Here is a 15710-nt window from a genome sequence, read left to right as displayed (position 1 = left end):
AATAATAGAAGAAACTGCGGCAAAATTGCCCATCAGCTGCATCCCTAAATCTAAGGCTGGGGCAGCCCCATATTCATCTTGAATTTGTTTTAGCACTTCCGGTAGATTAGCCAATGTTGGTGTACCGTGTGCGGTAGTGTAGAGCGCGGCAAACACCGTGCCCCATGTATTACAATGGTCCACAGTAGGAACCATTCCATACGGCAAACACATCGTCAATATTCTATGTTTATCCTGAGGTCCCGTATGGGGAAATACTGCTTCCAGCGCATAAAGTTTTTTGCGCCAGCCAAAATGGAGTTTCCTCACGTTTAGCCGGTACTCTACCCATAACTGAATGTACAGTGGCCGGATTGATACCCGGTACAACTGCCCGTGGGTGTGCTGGAGCAGCACGCGCTTCTTTAGTATTCAAAGTCTGCATCACAAATTGAACCAGTCTTCTGTATGTAGTAGCTAAGTCTATATATAAACGACGAACGTCAGCCACTGCCAAGTTAGCAACCGCAGGATACAGTGTATACGTAGCCAATAAAGGCCAGGTAGGACCTTCATTACTCAGTGGACCTAACCTAACTTGTGCTACTGTGTGTGGGAGGGCGCCATCAAGCCAAATTATGGTGTTCTTGATAAGATAAAGGTATGTCTAAGTATGCATATGCCCCGTATTGTCCAGGGACAATCGCAATAGTGTATTCATGAAAAGTGTTCGTACCCTCATTAACTGCTGGAAATACGACCCAAGAATAAAAAAGCTCTGTTCTATAGGCTGCATGGGCGTCCACCACAAACGTTACCGGACCCCCCTGGACCGTCAGTCCATGTGCTATCAGATGTCCCGTGAGCGGTTGGCGCATATTAAGCGCTATATTTATTACTTGAGGATTAGCCATTATAATGACAGCACTGGGTCAGAGAAGGCACACCAATATCGGGGTTTTCCTTTTTAGAGTTCAAGCTTGAACAACTGACCACTAAGGAACTAAGTACCTATCTCATGGTGGCGGAAATCCTCAGCCCCACGCACGTCTCCGTTAACGGAACCGAGGAGTCAAAATATATATGAGACCGAGAGAGTCAGTCGGACCTGAAAATTAGAGCCAGACCAATCGTTGGCGGTGCCATGTCGCGTGGGCTCTCATTATCCTAAATGAGACTACTGGATTTCTAGGTAGCAGGATCGTTCACGGTGTGGGGGACTGAGTCTGACCCACTTGGAAGGACCTCTGTCACCCTAAATCCGGTTTTGCTCCGGCTAACTAGCAGTGCCTCATTTCTCCCAGGGGAAGAGATGATTGGGCAGCTGAGCGCATTACATCTTTGGAACTTCTCAGGGAAGTCGTGGTCACTCAGATCCAAACCAGCTCTCTCATTTACAATATGATCTCATATACAAATGACAAAGGCAGTTTAAGTTTTATATAATGTTTTAATAAAACGACTGCATTTTAGATATTAAGGTGTGAGCCGCAATAACCAGAACTATACAACACAGTAGGATTGAAATAGTCACGAGGAGAGTGAAACATAAGAATAACGCTATCATGGTGTTAACAATTTCTACTCTCTCTCAGCTAGTTCTATTTCGAGCACAGCATGTTAAGCTTCTAACTTGCATTTCAGATTCCCTGGGAAGACATCACCCCTCATACCTGAGTAAAGGCCTGTGATCTGGTTCAGCATCTGCAACGAGCAAGTCAGCGTCTAGTTGTGGGTCCCTGGTCGGAATCTCCCTCTCTCTCGTATTGGGACAAGGAAGTGTTTTTATAACTAACATGTCAGCGTGATCACAAAATGTCCCTACGCAGGAATGCCAAAGACTAAACTCCTACCACGTCTATCGGCAATGTACCAGACTGTATCCTTGACTGAAGCACAGAGTGAACAGGAATGTGTTATTGAGAACTCCAGTGCTGAAGGAGGCTAAACAGTGTGATCTAAAAAATAAAACAAGACCGTAGAACTGGTTATTTGAAAAATAACAGTACGAAGCCGAATAAAAAGCATTTAGAGCAAAGTGCACAGAGGCTCTAAGCTACGAGCAAAGGAATAAAAGACATCCAGGGCAAAGTGCACAAAGGCCTAAAGCCTGAAGCTAATGCGCAAAGGATAAGTAAAACTGACCACACTACACCCCTGCCCACAGGGACTGGACATAGCTGATTGGCTCTCTGAGTCCCTGTTGCACCTGAGCCCCTTCCCCCCACACCTGCTCTGGCCGCTTAAGTTTGTGGAGGGAAGCCCAAGACAGCCACCTCCATTTTGTGAGCCTCTGCATTCTCTCTGTGTCCTGATACAGACCAGTGTTCAAGGATTGCAAAAAGACCTAGGTAAGGAGCCCTGAGATTTTTCTGGGTAAATAGTATTATTTGTTCAAAAGTGTTTCTTTCAGCTACCTGTGTCTGTTTTACTGTGGACTCTGTGTTTCAGGTAGCCTGTCCTCTTTTAAAATGGTGTTTTTAAAACAATTGTTTTTGCTGTGACTGTGTGAATTGCCTTGCTAGTTTGTGGCACATAACCCCCCTTTTATCTTCTAAGTAAAAAGGCTACATACATCTTGCAGAGTGTGTTTTTAGGAGACTGTTTTAATCCGTTTCTGTGATTTAAATTGTGTTTTAAAACTGTCTGCCCCCCTGTTTTTTGCCTTTAAAAAAACACGATTTAAGGGTGCACAGCCAGCAGTATTCCAGTGTTTGTTTTTTAAACAATCTCTCCCTTACCTGGAAAGTAGATTCTGCTAGCTTGGAAGTGTGGATTCAGCCTGTCTGTATTCAAGGAGATTCTAAATAGAGCAGCAGCTGCCTTTCCCCCTGCCCACAGGGACTGGACTTAGCTGATTGGCTCTCTGAGTCCCTGTTGCACCTGAGCCCCTCCCGCCCCCACACCAGCTCTGGCCCCTTAAGTTTGTGGATGGAAGCCCAAGACAGCCACCTCCATTTTGTGAGCCTCAGCATCTTCCCTGTGTCCTGATACAGCCCAGTGTTCAAGGATTGCAAAAAGACCTAGGTAAGGAGCCCTGATATTTTTCTGGGTAAATAGTATTATTTGTTCAAAAGTGTTTATTTCAGCTACCTGTGTCTGTTTAACTGTGGACTCTGTGTTTCAGGCAGCCTGGTCTCTTTTAAAATGGTGTTTTTTTTTTAAATTAGTTTTTGCCTTGACTGTGTGAATTGCCTTGCTAGTTTGTGGCACATACCCCCCCTTTTTCTTGTAAGTAGAAAGTCTACATACATCTTGCAGAGTCTGTTTTTAGGAGACTATTTAATCTGTTTCTGTGATTTAAATTGTGTTCAAAAACTGTCTGCCCCCCGTTTTCTGCCTTTAACAAAGCCCGATTTCAGAGTGCGCGCCCAGTATTCCAGTGTTTGTTTTTTAAACAATCTCTCCCTTACTTGGAAAGTAGACCCTGCTAGCTTGGAAATGTGGATTCAGCTTGTCTGTATCCAAGGAGATTCTGAATAGAGCAGCAGTTGCCTTTCCCCCTGACCACAGGGACTGGACGTAGCTCATTGGCTCTCTGAGTCCCTGTTGCACCTGAGCCCCACCCCCCACACCTGCTCTGGCCCCTTAAGTTTGCTGAGGGAAGCGTAAGACAGCCACCTCCATTTTGTGAGCCTCGGCATCTTCCCTGTGTCCTAAAACAGCCCACTGTTCAAGGATTGCAAAAGACCTAGGTAAGGAGCCCTGAGATTTTTCTGGGTAAATAGTATTATTTGTTCAAAAGTGTTTCTTTCAGCTACCTGTGTCTCTTTTACTGTGGGCTCTCTGTTTTTCAAGCAGACTGGCCTCTTTTAAAGTGGTGTTTTTTTAAAATTTGTTTTTGCTGTGACTGTGTGAATTCCCTTGCTAGTTTGTGGCACATAATTCCCCCCTCCTTTTTTCTTCGAAGTAAAAAGGCTACATACATCTTGCAGAGGGTGTTTTTTTTAGGAGACTGTTTTAATCTGTTTCTGTGATTTGAATTGTGTTTAAAAACTGTCTGCCACCTGATCTTTGCCTTTAAAAATGCCCGATTTGAGAGTGTGCGCCCAGCAGTATTCCAGTGTTTGTTTTTGAAACAGTCTGTCCCTTACCTGGAAAGTAGACTCTGCTAGCTTGGAAGTGTGGATTCAGGTTGCCTGTATTCACGGAGATTCCGAACAGAGCAGCAGCTGCCTTTCCCCATGCCCACAGGGACTGGACTTAGCTGATTGGCTCTCTGGATCCCTGTTGCACCTGAGCGCCGCCTCCAACACCTGCTCTGGCCACTCAAGTTTGTGGAGGGAAGCCCAAGACAGCCACCTCCATTTTGTGAGCCGCAGCATCTTCCTTGTGTCCTGATACAGCCCAGTGTTCAAGGATTGCAAAAAGACCTGGGTAAGGAGCACTGATATTTTTCTGGGTAAATAGTATTATTTGTTCAAAAGTGTTCATTTCAGCTACCTGTGTCTGTTTAACTGTGGACTCTCTGCGTTTCAGGCAGCTGGTCTTTTTTAAAATGGTGTTTTTTTTTTTATTTGTTTTTGCTGTGACTGTGTGAATTGCCTTGCTAGTTTGTGGCACATACCCCCCCTTTTTTCTTCTAAGTAAAAAGGCTACATACATCTTGCAGAGTCTGTTTTTAGGAGACTGTTTAATCTGTTTCTGTGATTTAAATTGTGTTTAAAAACTGTCTGCCCCCTGTTTTCTGCCTTTAACACAGCCCGATTTCAGAGTGCGCGCTCAGCAGTATTCCAGTGTGTGTTTTTTAAACAATCTCTCCCTTACCTGGAAAGTAGATTTTGCTAGCTTGCAAGTGTGGATTCAGCCTGTCTGTATTCAAGGAGATTCTGAATAGAGCAGCAGCTGCCTTTCCTCCTGCCCACAGGGACTGGACGTAGCTGATTGGCTCTCTGAGTCCCTGTTGAACCTGAGCCCCACCTCCAAAACCTGCTCTGGCCCCTTAAATTTGTGGAGGGAAGCCCAATCCTGTGTCCTGATACAGCCCAGCGTACAAGGATTGCAAAAAGACCTAGGTTAGGAGCTCTGAAATTTTTCTGGGTAAATAGTATTATTTGTTCAAAAGTGTTTATTTCCGCTACCTGTGTCTGTTTAACTGTGGACTCCATTCCGTTTCTTCTAGGGGTCCGAGCCATGATTCCCACTTAGTCCTAAAAATGACTAAGTTATCAGGAGTGTTGTTGATTAGTGTTTTTTAAAGTTGAGAAATGCCTTTCCCCTCCATATTTCCCATGAGTATTTTGGCTTCCAGTGGGTTAAAGTCCGGTATAGGGCTTGTGGTGGGCAGATGGGTTTGTAGTGCGTGTCTTAGTTGAAGGTATCTAAAGAACTGTGTCTGGTTTAATTGAAATTCTGCTTGTAGGTCTTGGAATGATTTCATGGCCCTCCCTTTCCATATGTACCCAACCAGGGAAATGCCTATGAGGTCCCATGTTGCGAATCCCTCCAGCGTGGCCGAGGCATACATCCATTTCCTTCACCATAGCGGAGTCTGGAGTGTGATAACGGTATTCCAGTGAGTGTGGCGTAAAGCGGCTCGCCATGCCAGGAAGACCACTTTGGTTGTTTCCTCCATGTCACGAGGAAGCGATGCTCCATACAGGATGTCAAGAACCTCTGGAAACCACAGGAGTGTCAATTCTGTCTTATACTCCAGGTCTTCCCAGCCCCCATTTAACCAGTCATGGACCACTATCAATTGGGTAGCCAGTTAATATAGATAGGGATCTGATGCACCCTAACCTCCATCATACATTCCTCTCCAGCAATGTTGTATTGCTACTCAATGTCTATTACCTCTCCATAGAAATCTTCCTGTGATGCTTTCGAGATTTTTGATCCAGGTGTGGGGGATGAGGATGGGAACATTTTGGAATATGTATAGGAGTCTTGGCAAGATCATCATTTTGTATAGGGCCACCCGCCGCATCACATTCAAGGGGAGGGTTTGCCATCTCTGCATGTCCGTTTTGATTCTTGTTAGCAGAGGAGATAGATTTTTGGCCCATGTTAATTTGGGCAAAAGGGTTACCCAGATCCCTAGGTATTTAAAACTTAATTTGCGTATGGGTATGGTATTTTTCCAATCGAAGCAATCACGTGTGTTTGCTAGCGGGATCAGGATTGATTTGGTGGAGTTCATCCTGAGACCTGAGATTAGTTCGTATTTCCTTAGAAGGCAAAGGCTCCTTGGACCTGTTATACTGGGTTCCTCCGAATATAGCAGAACATCATCTGCATATAGATCTATCCTGTCTTCATGAGATGGACCCCATTTCCATCCTCGATATACTGAGCCCGCTCTGATCATCTGGGCTAGAGGCTCAATGGCCAGGGTAAACAAAAGAGGGGATAGGGGACATCCCTGTCGAGTACCTCTGCGGATGTCGAACCTCTGGGTTATGGTCCCATTAACCTGTACACAGGCCGTAGGGTTAGTGTATAATGCTTTAATTAGGTGGCAAAATTGTTTTTCTATGCCTGCCCGTTGGAGCACCAGTAGAAGGAATCCCCAGTCAACCGAATCAAAAGCCTTTTCAAAATCCATGAGCAAGAGGGCCAGGCTTTGGGGCAACCGGCGTCTCTCCACCAAGGCTACGTGTAGCCGGCGGATACAGTGTCGTGTACTGCGGGTTGCAATAAACCCACATTGGTCAGGATGTATTAGCTGCGGCAGGACCCTTTTGATGCGAGAGGCAAGGATAGAGGTGAAAATTTTAATTTCTGTTTTAATCGATGATATTGGTCTGTAATCTGTGCAGTGAGGCGAAGGGGGCTGGGTTTTGGGGAGCACAACGATCATGGCTGTATCTAGTTCAGGAGGAAAGGATCCACCTTTTCCTATTTCTGCGAAAAGGCGTAGGAGACGTGGGGTCAGGTCTTCTCTAAACACCTTATAATATTCTGGGGGAAACCCATCGGGACCAGGCGTCTTGCCAGCGTTTAATGTCGAGATTGCCGCCCCAATTTCTTCCTCTCTAATGGGTTCCTCTAAAAGCTGTGCTTCTATCATAGGTAACTGTGGGAGGGGGATCTCGTCAAGTAGTTGACGTGTTTGATGTGAATCTATTTGTGTAGATGCTTGGTACAGTGTATGATAATAGTTGGCAAAAGCATTCGCAATTTCGGTGTGACCCATAACCAGGGCCCCATCCCAGTTATAAATTTCAGGGACGATCTTGGAGGCCTGATTGTGGGAGATCAACCAATACAGCATCTTCCTGGTCTTGTCCCCCCAGCCATATATCCTTCCAGTGCTGGCCCTCCGTAAATGTTTCACGGCCTCCAGGGATTGACCCCGTATCTCCTCTCAGATTAGGAGGAGTTGTTGCGTCAGTTTCTCGCTTAGGTTTATTACGTTGTCTCTTTCGAGGTTTATTGCTCGGAGCTCTAGCTGTGTGATATGTAGAGCTTTGGCACGTTCCTGATTACGTAACAGATTTTTAGCCATACCTCTTAATACCGCCTTCCCTGCTGCCCATAGAGTGCCCTCCGAGGTTACAGAGCCTTCGTTTAGGTGGAAGTATTCTGCTTGTGCCTGACGTAATTGTTCCTTAAAGTGTTCATCTTGGAGTTACCATGCGTTTAGCCGCCACATGGGGCGATGCCGGGGGCGGGCCGGGCCTACAATGAGCCGGAGAGGGGCATGGTCAGAGATTCCTCTGGCTAGAATCTTGATGTGTGAGAGGGTTGTACAATCTGTGCTCGGAAGAAGCATCAGGTATATTCTGGATTGAGAGCCATGGGCTGCTGAGGTGTGGGTGAATTGTCTCTGCCTCGGATTCCATATCCGCCAGGCGTCACATAGTCCCGTGGCAGATAACCACCCCTTAATTTCGGTTGCCAGTGTACGTCTATATGTGGTGAGTGGGCCATCTACATCTAAGGTCGGGTCCGGAGTTGCGTTGAAGTCGCCACCTAGTATAGTGTGACCAGGGGGTAGGTCAGAGAGAAGTTTTGTGAGTGCCTGGAGGGTTGAGCTGACCAGGGAGGGAGGGCCTTAGATACTTATTATATTAAATGTGATCCCTTCTACCTTACCGGTAATGGCTACAAACCGCCCCTGTTGGTCTCTCCGTACTTGGATGTGTGTCATAGGGAAGGTACGATGCAATAATATGGCTACTTCTCGTGACCCACGTGTGTATCCCGCATGGTACACTCTATCAAATCCTCGACAAGTCAGGAATGGGTATTTATCCCCCAAAAGGTGGGTTTCCTGCAACATGAGTATTTCTGGATGGTATCTATGTATGAAGGTGAATACTGCAGTATGTTTAATTTTGTCTAGGAGCCCGTTGATGTTCCATGACATAATTAGTACTTCATTCATGGGGGGTGTGTGGTTGTAGGTGGAATTTTTCCAGTTGTTGAGCCAACCTTTAGCTACTAGTTTGTGCGACTCTGAAGGACTTATCTTTCTATCTTCCTGCTGCCGATTCTCAGACTCTATTATATCTGTCGAGTCATTCAGCACCCTGCCCTGTGCCTCAATTTAAAAAAAAAATGAATCTTGCCTTCACATACAAATTCTAACATTGGCCTTTAGAATGAGGCCGTAACCCCCTTGCCCCCCAACTCCCTCCCCACCCCATACTTCCCCCAGAAGCATCTGTTGCCCATATACATAGCCCCTCACTTCTAAAACTGGTGAGATGGCTTTTGAGTGGTAAGGCTGTGGTATTGGTGGCGGTGGACTCCTCCCTAGTATCGGATCATGCATAAATGTATAATACTCGATGTGTGATCAAGTTAGGCATAACGCTTCTATTTCTGTGTTCATTGTCTTAAGTCTTTCCCATAATAAGTTCCACCTATGCAGTCACAGGATTGGACTACGGGACAAGTCAGAGTCTTCTTGTGTCTCTAGCTGGATCTTGGTTGTGTCCTGTACTTTCAGGCTTGTCAGGGTGGCTCTGAAATTCTCTTTCGATTGTCGGTGTCTGGGTTCCGATTGATGAGCCCCGGGAGGGGAGTCCGAGCTGGATCTATGTCTTCCTCTTCGTTGCCAAGAGCGTGTGTGCTGACTGCGCATCGGTTGTTGCCCCCTTGGGTGAGCTGGCGTTGTCTTAAGCGGTGGCCGTGATCCTGTTCTGTGCATATCTAGTGGGGTTTCTACCGTTAGCCAGGTCCATGCCGCGGTCGGCAGCTCAAAGAAGTAGGTTTTATTATTATAGATCACCCGGAGTCTGGCTGGAAACAGGAGATGATACTGGATGTCCATTGATCTAAGCTTTTGTTTCACTTCCATGAACGAGCAGCGTTGTTGCTATACCTCTAATGTGTAATCCGGGAAAAGGAGTACTTTCGTTCCATTACAGAGGAGGTCTCCCCTGGAGCGAGCCTCCCGCAGGACCAGGTCTCTGTCTTTAAAGTTGAAGAGGCAGATTATTACTGGCATGGGTGGGGAGTCGGGCGGAGGCCTTGCGCGCAGCGACCTATGGGCCCGTTCGATTGTGAACCATGGCGTGAGGAGGACCGGAACGACTCCTCTAGGAACGTATCCAATGATGATTCTGCAGTGGCCTTGGGAAGACCCACTAGGCAAAGATTGTTACGTCGAGATCTGTTTTCGGCGTCTTCAGCCCTCCTGTGTAAATCTGAGGTGTGTTTGGTCAGCATTGAGATTTGGGTTTTTAGAGTTATTATTTCATCTTCTGCCGTGGAGATTCTCGACTCGGCCTCTGTGATTCGGGATACTGCATTGCAGAGATCTTGCCGGATCAGGGCGACATCCACTCTGACCTCCCCTCTTTTTGATTCGACTGCTGTCTGGGAGGCCTGAATCGCCTGAAGGATTGCCGCCAGGTCGCTGGACGATGTTTGTGGGTTATTACCGCCATTTGTGGTTGGGCCTTCTGACCGTGGGCCCACTGTACCTGTGGTGAATTGGTCCATATGAGTTTGTGAAGTTGTTTGTTTGATTGCTTTGTCTTTGCCCATGATGTTGGGTGCGGTTCTAACCTCTCTATGGTTGCAGTGATCGATCAATTTCGTTCTGCCCTACTGTAGGGCCTGAAGGGAGATCCCTGGGGATCTAATATGATTCCCCCTCTGGTTTATCCTAATTTATGAATTTATTAGATAGTTCCAGGGGTATTGGGGGAACACGGTGTTGCAGAGTTTATTTCATCTTACCGTTTCATTTTGTTATTGTCCTATCCCCTTCTATGTCCTTTACGCTGGCGGCATTTTTATTCACTCGATATGGTCCCGGGACTCCTCCCTTGTCCAGCCGGTAAGGATGCCTGGCGTCCGGAGGAGGGGCGGTCAGCGAATAAGGAAACGGTGTAAAGGGAGGCACTCCATATAATCCCTAACGTGTCACCTTCAGACTGCATCCCCCACCCTGGTCCAAAGGACGGAGATGGGGCCCCTCTCTGCTCACGGGGCCCAAAGGTCCAGACTCACCTCTCGGTAACCCAGTGTTTGACCCAGCTCCCGTTTGTGGTTGCTGCTTGTTACTGCTACTTAATTTCTTCTTTCCCCTCTCCCGGGGAGACCAGTGTGGAGCACGTCACCGCAACATGGTCCGTTGTTGGCCGCCCTCGAGGCGATGTAATGTCTAGGCCCCTGACTTCAGCCAGCCCCAGGCTCCAAAACCCTCTCCCAGGTTCCAGCCGAGGGGACCCTCGCTGCCACGGAGTCTTTTATCTGTGGGGGGGAGGGGACAACGAGCCCGCCGGTTCGGTCCTCCGGCTGATCACACCCCTGGTAGGCCCTCCATCCCAGACCCCCGTCCCGGCCTATAGCAGCATCAGCAGGGGTCCCCGTGCCCCGGCGCGCACCCGTCCACTCAGGCGGCCCTTCCAGCGGTCTGCAGGTCCTCCTCCTAATATCGGGCTCTGGGCCTGACAGGCCCGCACAATCGCGGCCGAGCACCCCGGCCTCCGGCCCACGGAGCGCCCACGACCCTCTTCCCAGCCCTTGGTCACCACGGGAAGGGGGGAAAAATCAGGGGGATCAGAGAATCGCGTCGCTGCAGGCCCGGGGCCTACCTTGATTTCTCCCAGTCACAGTGGTCCCGGCCGCGACCCGCACCTTCTCTGGCTCGGTGTCCGCAGCCCTGCCTCCAGGCCGTCCGGGCCGCGCCTCAGGTCTGTTCCTCAGCCACCATCTTGATCGGGGGAAGCATCAGTCGAACGCTGGGCAGCCAAAACCTCTGTCTCACGGGGCCGGGAGGGCTTGGAACCCGCCACTCGAGATGGAACAGGATAAAGGAACCCCGATGAAGCTTTCACGGTGTTGATGTGTACGGATAGTGATTTTATGAGAGGCAGATGACGGAGGGGTCCTGAGCACTACAAAAGTGCGACCGTCATATTGACGCCCTGGCCTCGCCCCCTCCAGTGTTTGTTTTTTAAACAATCTCTCACTTACGTGGAAAGTAGACTCTGCTAGCTTGGAAGTGTGGATTCACCCTGTCTGTATCCAATGAGATTCTGAATAGAGCAGCAGCTGCCTTTCCCCCTGCCCATATGGACTGGACTTAGCTGACTGGCTCTCTGAGTCCCTGTTGCACCTGAGCCCTGCCGTCCCACACCTGCTCTGGCCCCTTACATTTGTGGAGGGAAGCCCAAGACTGCCACCTCCATTTTGTGAGCCTCAGCTTCTTCCCTGTGTCCTGATACAGCCCATTGTTCAAGAAGTGCAAAAAGACCTAGGTAAGGAGCCCTGAGATTTTTCTGGGTAAATAGTATTATTTGTTCAAAAGTCTTTATTTCTTGTACCTGTGTCTGTTTTACTGTAGACTCTCTGTGTTTCAGGCAGACTGGCCTCTTTTAAAGTGGTGTTTTTTTTTCATTTGTTTTTGCTGTGACTGTGTGAATTGCCTTGCTAGTTTGTGGCACATAACCCCCACTTTTTTCTTCTAAGTAAAAAGGCTACATACATCTTGCAGAGTGTGTTTTTAGGAGACTATTTTAATCTGTTTTTGTGATTTAAATTGTGTTTAGAAACTGTCTGCCCCCCTGTTTTTTGCCTTTAAAAAAGCCCGATTTCAGAGTGCGAGCCCAGCAGTATTCCAGTGTTTGTTTTTTAAACAATCTCTCCCTTACCTGGAAAGTAGACCCTGCTAAGTTGGAAGGGTGGATTCAGCCTGTCTGTATCCAAGTAGATTCTGAATAGAGCAGCAGCTCCCTTTCCCCATACCCACAGGGACTGGACTTAGCTGATTGGCTCTCTGAGTCCCTGTTGCACCTGAGCCCTGCCGTCCCACACCCTCTCTGGCCCCTTAAGTTTGTAGAGGAAAGCCCAAGACAGCCACCTCCTTTTTGTGAGCCTCAGCATCTTCCCTGTGTTCTCAAACAGCCCAGTGTTCAAGGATTGCAAAAAGACCTAGGTAAGGAGCCCTGACATTTTTCTGGGTAAATAGTATTATTTGTTCAAAAGTGTTTATGACAGCTACCTTTGTGTGTTTTACTGTGGACTCTCTGTGTTTCAGGCAGACTGGCCTCTTTCAAAGTTTTTTTTTTTTAATTCATTTTTGCCGTGACTGCGTGAATTGCCTTGATAGTTTGTGGCACATAGCTCCCCCTTCCTTTCTTCTAAGTAAAAAGGCTACATATATCTTGCAGAGTGTGTTTTTAGGAGACTGTTTTAATCTGTTTCTGTGATTTAAATTGTGTTTAAAAACTGTCTGCCCCCCTGATCTTTGCCTTTGAAAGTGCCCGATTTCAGAGTGCTCGTCCAGCAGTATTCCAGTGTTTGTTTTTTAAACAATCTCTCCCTTACCTGGAAGGTAGACTCTGGCAGCTTGGAAGTGTGGATTCAGTCTGTCTGTATCCAAGGAGATTCTGAATAGAGCAGCAGCTGCCTTTCCCCCTACCCACAGGGACTGGACTTAGCTGATTGGCTCTCTGAGTCCCTGTTGCACTTGAGCCCCACCCCCAACACCTGCTCTGGCACCTTAATTTTGTGAAGGGAACCCCAAGACAGCCACTTCCATTTTGTGAGCCTCAGCATCTTCCCTGTGTCCTGAAACAGCCCAGTGTTCAAGGATTGCAAAAGGACCTAGGTAAGGAGACGTGAGATTTTTCTGGGTAAATAGTATTATTCGTTCAAAAGTGTTTATTTCAGCTACCTGTGTCTGTTTTACTGTGGACTCTCTGTGTTTCAGGCAGCCTGGCCTCTTTTAAAGTGGTGTTTTTTTTAAATTCGTTTTTGCAGTGACTGTGTGAATTGCCTTGCTAGTTTGTGGCACATAACCCCCCGCCTTTATTTCTAAGTAAAAAGGCTACATACATCTTGCAGAGTGTGTTTTTAGGAGACTGTTTTAATCTGCTTCTGAGATTTATATTGTGTTTAAAAACTGTCTGCCCCCCTGTTTTTTCCAATTAAAAAAGCCCAATTTCAGAGTGTGCGCCCAGCAGTATTCCAGTGTTTTTTTTTTTATAAACAAATTTTTATTGTTTTTCAGACATATATAGAAAAGGAAGGAAAAAACAGTTTCAAGTACAATGCAAGGACGCATGGAATTTGTACATCTTATCATTGTTTTAGTATCATTGTTAGCCATCAACAATAATGGGTTGTGGTGCTATCAGCAGATCTAGCCACCGTAGTGTCCCCTTGAAACATTAAGTATCTTATTACGTACCTGGTTTATGTCATCAATTCTAGCCATTGTCCCTACATCTTTTTGAATTTGTGTGGGCACCCTCTCGACTCAAATACCAGTTTCTCCTGATTGGCACACTAATCCACCCCCTTCCTCTATTTCTGAATCAACGGACCTTCTGGGGACGTCCACGCTGCAGCGATATCTCTATTAGCGACTAATAATGCCGTAGCTCTCAGTGTTAGTTTAGCACGTGTTCCTCCCATTTCTTCCTTTACCTCCAATGGGATTAGCTTAGCTGATTTTTGTATTTCTTGATCCAGTGCCCTTCCTATATCTCGGATCACCCCTTCCCAGTACTTTTGTATTTTTTGACAGGTCAATACCATATGAAAGAAGTCTGCTGGTTCATTCGGGCATCTTGGGCATTTGGCAGAAGGGCGGGCTCCCATTTTGTGTAGTTTGTATGGTATCAGATAGGCCCCATATAAATAATAGGATTGTATCATGCGGAACCTTGCCGATATTGCCAATACCTTGGGCCCCCTCAAGGCTTCCACCCATTCCGTTTCTTCTAGGGGTCCGAGCCATGATTCCCACTTAGTTCTAAAAATTACTAAGTTATCAGGAGTGTTGTTGATTAGTGTTTTGTAAGTTGAGAAATGCCTTTCCCCTCCATATTTCCCATTTTGGCTTCCAGTGGGTTAAAGTCCGGTTTAGGGCTTGTGGTGGGCAGATGGGTTTGCAGTGCGTGTCTTAGTTGAAGGTATCTAAAGAAGTGTGATTGGTTTAATTGAAATTCTGCTTGTAGTTCTTGGACCGATATCATGGCCCTCCCTTTCCATATGTCCCCAACCAGGGAAATGCCTATTAGGTCCCACGTTGCGAATCCCTCCAGCATGGCCGAGGCATACATCTATTTCCTTCTCCATACCGGAGTCTGGAGTGTGATAACGGTATTCCAGTGAGTGTGGCATAACGCTGCTCGCCATGCCAGGAATACCACTTTGGTTGTTTCCTCCATGTCACGAGGAAGCGATGTTCCATACAGCATGTCAAGAACCTGTGGAAACCCCAGGAGTGTCAATTCTGTCTTATACGCCGGGTCTTCCCAGCCCCCATTAAACCAGTCATTGACCACTATCAATTGGGTAGCTAGGTAATATAGATAGGGATCTGACGCACCCAAAACTCCATCATACATTCCTCTCCGGCAATGTTGTATCGCTACTCAATGTCTATTACCTCTCCATAGAAATCTTCAGGTGATGCTTTCCAGATTTCTGAACCAGGAGTGGGGGATGAGGACGGGAACATTTTGGAATATGTATAGGAGTCTTGGCAAGATCATAATTTTGCCACCCGCCCCATCACAATCAAGGGGAGGGTTTGCCATCCCTGCATGTCCGTTTTGATTCTTGTTAGCAGAGGAGATAGATTTTTGGCCCATGTTAATTCGGGTAAAAAGGGTTACCCAGATCCCTAGGTATTTAAAACTTAATTTGCATATGGGTATGGTATTTTGCCAATCGAAGCAATCACGTGTGTTTTCTAGCGGGATCAGGAGTGATTTGGTGGAGTTCATCCTGAGACCTGAGATTAGTTCGTATTTCCTTAGAAGGCAAAGGCTCCTTGGACCCGTTATACTGGGTTCCTACAAATATAGCAGAACATCATCTGCATATAGAGCTATCCTGTCTTCATGACATGACCCCATTTCCATCCTCGGTATACTGAGCCCGCTCTGATCATCTGGGCTAGAGGCTCAATGGCCAGGGTAAACAAAAGAGGGGATAGGGGACATCCCTGTCGAGTACCTCTACCCATGTCGAACCTGTGGGATATTGTCCCATTAACCTGTGCACAAGCCATATAGTTAGTGTAGAATGCTTTAATTAGGTTGCAAAATTGTTTTTCTATGCATGCCTGTCGGAGCACCAGTAGAAGGAATACCCAGTCAACCGAATCAAAAGCCTTTTCAAAATCTATGAGCAAGAGGGCCAGGCTTTGGGGCAACCAGCGTCTCTCCACCAAGGCTACGTGTAGCCGGCGGATACAGTGTTGTGTACTGCGGGTTGCCATAAACCCACATTGGTCAGGATGTATTAGCTGCGGCAGAACCCTTTTGATGCGAGTGGCAAGGATAGAGGCGAAAATTTTAATTTCTGTGTTA

Source organism: Pleurodeles waltl, chromosome 8 (genome assembly GCF_031143425.1).
Source record: "Pleurodeles waltl isolate 20211129_DDA chromosome 8, aPleWal1.hap1.20221129, whole genome shotgun sequence".
NCBI lineage: Eukaryota > Metazoa > Chordata > Amphibia > Caudata > Salamandridae > Pleurodeles > Pleurodeles waltl.
This window is presented reverse-complemented; position numbering follows the sequence as displayed.